The following is a 5,602-nucleotide window of genomic DNA, read 5'->3' on the forward strand; positions in this document are numbered from 1 at the left end:
TTCCTACTTCAATTTCAAACCACAGGCTTAATGAAATACTGCTACTGATGGTTATCTTGTTTGAAAACCTTGCAATTCCTGGACAATTGCAAGATTTGGGATAGTCTCACTTCCTTCTTACTAAGTGGAACTTAAGCCTCTTCATGTCTGATGGCAGGTGTTGATGTTATACTGGACTGTGTAGGGGGTCCCTACTTCCAGTGAAACCTTGACAGCTTAAATGTTGATGGTAGGCTTTTTATCATTGGCTTCATGGGTGGAGCAGTTACAAAAGTGAATCTTGCAGGCTTGCTCGTAAGACGCCTTACAGTACAATGTATGTTTGCATCTTCTTACTTTCCTTAGTTATGTGGTTAGGAGTCTGATGTAGTGTGTCTCTGAAGTTAATCGATCAGATCCCAAAGTGATTATTTTGTGGGCAGGCAACCGTACCTATCTATTCCTAGTCATTAAATACAAATAGATGATGAAGTGTCTTTTCACTGTTCATGCATGAACATGAATGAGGGTATGTGGTGGCTTATGGGTTCTAGAGTTTGCTCCCTAGTAGTTGGATGGGAATTGCACCATGGATTTAGCATTACAAGCTACTTACAGTCTGCTTCGGGCAAGGGGTGAATCTGATTCTTCGCATTTACATTGAAAAATTGGTTAATGTTGTTAAATCCAATTCATTTAACGTGTTTTAGATAGTATGTTGTACAAGTGCTAATGGAAGTCGTATTCATGCAGTTGCGGGCTTGAGGAACAGAAGCCTTGAAAACGAAGTAGTGATTGTGAGTGAGGTTGAGAAGAATGTTTGGCCGGCAATTACTGCAGGAAAGGTAAAACCTGTTGTTGACAAGTCCTTTCCATTGGCCGAAGCAACAGAGGCTCACCAGCTCTTGGAAAGCAGCATTCATATTGGGAAGATATTGCTAATTCCATAAGCATCTTTTGATTAGGTCAATCTCCTTGTCAGCATATACGCACAAAACCAAAGTCAAGTTGATATATGTGAAAATTTTATCTTTTAGTTTCATTATCTAAGAATTAAAGCAGCCTTGATCATGATAGCCGTGTCTACATAATCCAACCTCTTTAAGAACTTGAACATATGTGTGGGAGTTGATCTTGTGAGCTTTACCTTTTCTAATTGTTGTGTCTTAAGGAGTTAAAACAATACAGATGTTGGTGTATTTCATGATTGCAATATCATTTTTCCTAAACAAAACTTGAGATGCCACAGGCGCATAAATCTTAGTATCTAAATTTTATCTTCTTTTTGTTACTTCCCTCATGAGATTCGTTTTCAATAAATTGTATCATTAATAAAGAAAAAAAAGATGATTAAGTTAGGGATACCATGTGGTGCAATGCAATTGGCAATCCGATGTGCCGAATCTTAATATAGGTGCCATTGGCATTTCCTATAGTTTTTCATAATTTATTTTTGGGTTGGCGTTCTCTGTTTGGAGAGGGGGGGGGGAGCGTGGCTTCTGCATGGATGCAGGGGCCAATGAGATTACGCACATTGGCAATATGGGGGCAGGATTTCCACCTTTCATGGGGTGGGGAATTTGGATCTCGTGCATCAACGGATGCTACTTAAAGGTGCGTCCGCATAGTGGACCCTAGGTATGTGGTACCATAGCGAACCCTAATAAACAATTTTCTTGATTCGAACCTAATGGTCGCAATGGAGCAACCTTATCGTTGTGCTAAGGTCCGCCTTCCTTTCATTCCAATTCTATCTCTATGTTGGGTACAACTATGTATTTAAAGAAGATAAATAAAGGACTCCTAACTGAACTCTAAAAAACTGAAACAAATTCTCATGCAAACTTCAAAAATAAAATAGAATCCAAACCCTTCTCTTTAAATTAGGGTAGCGTCTCATCACCAGTCCCAATCATTTATAGGCCCAAATTTTAAGGACAAAATTTTTTCCTCTCAAAGATCTGCTCTCTTGCAATCGTCCTCTTCTTAGAGAGTCTTGGACATGGAATAGTATCAGGTGTATTCTTCTGGTGCTTCGTGAAATCCTTGGCATGCACGAGATGGGAAAGATATCAATATAAGGACGGATAAATGGATATCAACTCTTTCTTCTTTCAACATGCCGCCATCTATTGTCTCACACTTGGCTTTTAAAATTGTAAATGAACTCATGATCAATCTATTCATGCATTGATTGGTTCACTTTTCCCATCTTTAATTGCCAAGGGCATTCTCCAAATACCATTATCCCAAACCCAAATACCTGATCAAATTTTCATTCCTTTCACTAGATCCGGGTTACTTTCCACACAGGCAACCACAGCTTTTGTCAGCCTTCAGCTATCAACCACTTGTGCCTTACCATCAGCAGCATAAGGTTGTTTGGAAATCCATTTGGAAAGTTCCAATTCATCCCAAATTTAGACTTTTCTTATGAAAGGTCCTTGTAGGGGGTCTCTCCCTACACAGGATTAGTTCCATCAGTTTCTAAATATTGACGGATTATGTTACTTCTATGTAGTGGAACCTGAAACACTTTGGCATCTCTTTCTTTCGTATTCCTTTTCTAAAAGGTTATGGGCAATACTGAATTCCTATCAAATCCGACTCTTCTTGGTCTCATTCAGCATATTTTATGATCAGCCAGTAATGCTGGTGCTTTCCAATACACGCAACCTAATCCCTTAACCATTATCTACTTGATTACTAGATGGGTTAATGAGCTCAAATTACTCCATTTCCCATTACTTGTGCATTTATTCCTCCAACACAAACCACCCACATGGAGCTCTTCTGTAGCGTGATATAGCATGTACTGCTCCTCTGATGGTTTACAGCTGTTGTGTCAAGAAATCATCTGGTGGTCTTTTGAGTGTCATAACCTGCAAAAGAACCAGGGGATGACAAAGGAGAACCGATGTGGTTCCGGCCTAGGACTCTCCGATGCCAAAGTCAGATCTCCTAAGCAAATAGATGAATAATAGTATTCAAGATATTCAAGATGGGTAGAGTACCTTCCCTTTTATAGTGGGGTGTAGCGGTGTGGAGAGTCCCAGTTGATGGTGAGTAGTCCTCCTCGTAGTTGATAGAGTCCTTGAGTAATAGGGTTCATCCTTAATTGGATGTCTTCTTGTGAGACGTAGTGTCCTGATAGATTTGGTAGTTATCTTCCCGTGAGTCGTAGTGTTCTGATAAACTTGGTTGTTGTTTTCCCGTGAGGCGTAGAGTCCTGATGGACTTGGTTGTTGATGAATAGATCTAACTATGTGGTAGATGAGGTTCCCAGTGTATGAGTCCATTCAGACTACGTGACTGATAGGCGGTGGCCTAGAGTCTTTTATGATGTGACTTGTCCTGTCAATGGTGGTGGTCACCGCCGTGTTCGAGGGAGACCGTGCCCAGGGATGACTGCGCCCGGGGAGGTCCTCACCCGGGGTCCTCAGTCCGCGCCCAGGCAGTTCGCGCCCGAGGTTTGGTCCGCACCCAGGCAGTCAGCACCCCGGGTTTGGTTCGCGCCCAGGGCAGTCCGTGCCCAGGGTCTGTGGTCCGCGCTTGGGGTCCGCGCCCATGTCCAGTTTGTCAATCGAATCTCTCCTTATTCGCCTACTTGGTTCTGGTCCTGTGCTGGCCTTCCTTCTTGGGTTAGGACACATGGCAGCCCCTAATTGGTCAGGGTGATTTTGGGTTTATCAATAGCACACGAGCACGCTACCCAACAACATGTTGGGCCCCATGCCCGTGTACTGCAGACCGTCAGATGTGCACTACATGTTGTGTCATGCTACAGAGGACCCAAATCCCAAACCACCCCCTACCCCCCAACCTTTTTCTTATCCCAACCAATCGAGAACCAGATTATCATCATCATTGATGATAGTTTCTGGCATGGATCCAATGAGGCGGGTTGGGGAGTTGTTTTTCTTTGTAACCAATTCTGTACATATGGATTTTGACTATGTAGGAAGTCCAGAAGAGGTCGAGGCAAGAGGAATCAAGCAAAGGCTCAAAGGAATACTTTCTTTGGGATGTCAAAGAGTAGATTCGCATGAATTAACTGATTTTCTTATGGCAATAAAAGATAATCTATGGCCCTATAGCATTTATGCTAATCCTTTATGACATTTTTAGACCTTATGACCTAGTTTCAATATGTATCTATTGTTAAGAAGCATAGATAACTTATTGAGTTATTCAACACACTCATCTTTTAGCTCATAATGTTAGAATAGGTCATATATCATGTAAATGTATGGACAATGTTACTCCTTTGATATTCCTAGGTAATAAATTATTTTTCCTTAAATTGAAAAAGAAAATCCAAACCAACTAACCTCTTTCCTATGACTTTGATTTTAACTACAATTTCAATAAAAAATCATTAAAATTTAACATAGAATCTTAAAGTATAAATTAATGAAATCCTATAATATCCTACTGGATCAAAGACCCAACTTTGGATTTGGTCATCCCCATTTGGCCTCCCCCAACGGATTTGGGTCGGTCCAAGGAAGTGTTCCTGCACCAACCCATTGAGCCTGATTATTGCTAGCCCAATTAGAAGCTGCTAACCGACTGACCTATCATAGATATTAATCGTGTCCATGCCTGACCTATACAGGCCTGACTCCCTAATCGACGGTCACAGTGCAAGTGATAGGATTGGTGTGGCTCAATCAAGCCTGACTAAGGGTGTCAATTTAGAACCAAAACAAATCAGTCGTTTAAACAAACCAAAATAAATCGGTTTGGTTATGGTTTCAAAACATGGAATCTTTTGTCGGCTCGGTTTGATTTCGATTTCATACTTGAAAGTTAAATTGAACCGCAATACATATTTTCCAACCGAGTAAGAAACAAGATAAAATTAGATTATTTTTTAGCTGTTCAATCAAAGGTGGATGATAAATTCTATTCTTTTTTAGTGTTTGGAAAAAGTTTGATGGACTATGATCCTAACAAATATGGATTTTTACCGGTGAAGAAGTAAAATGTAGGCACAAACACTTATAGTAGGATCTAAATCGAATATGGAACCAAATTAAAACTCATTAAGAAACCGAACCGATCGAACCAAGTAAAATCGATTGTGGTTTAAAATTCGTGTTCTTATTGTCGGTTTGGTTTGGTCTCTACATTGTATTTGAACCGAACCAAAACGAGCCGATTGACTCCCTTTGGCCCTACCGAGACCGACCAGTTGACACTCCTAGTCCTAGAGCTGGGCAAATCTAAACTTTACCGGTCGATCCGAAGGCGGTTTTGCTTCGACTACCTGTACATTGTAGGGCTATAGCTTCCTCTTCTTTAACTCTTAAAACTACATCGCCTCCCTCTGTGCTTTCTCTTTGCCTGCTCACTTGCTGCTTCGAAACTAATAAAAAGTGTCCGCAAAGGAGGGGAGAGCCGTTAATAGGAACAAGAAGGTAAGAACCTCCTCTCATTTTTTTTTCTCGTTCGTTTGCTTACTTTATTGTTGTTTCTGTCGTCTCTTCATACTTCCTTCCTCTGGAGATGGTTAGTTTCTATTGCAAGATTATATTCACTTGTGGAAGCTGTATTTTCTCTCATTGTTCCCTTAAGCTCTCATGTGAAAGACTGTAAAAATCTTTTTTTCCCCTTATAA

This window comes from Telopea speciosissima, chromosome 2, assembly GCF_018873765.1.
Source record: "Telopea speciosissima isolate NSW1024214 ecotype Mountain lineage chromosome 2, Tspe_v1, whole genome shotgun sequence".
Classification (NCBI taxonomy): Eukaryota; Viridiplantae; Streptophyta; class Magnoliopsida; order Proteales; family Proteaceae; genus Telopea; species Telopea speciosissima.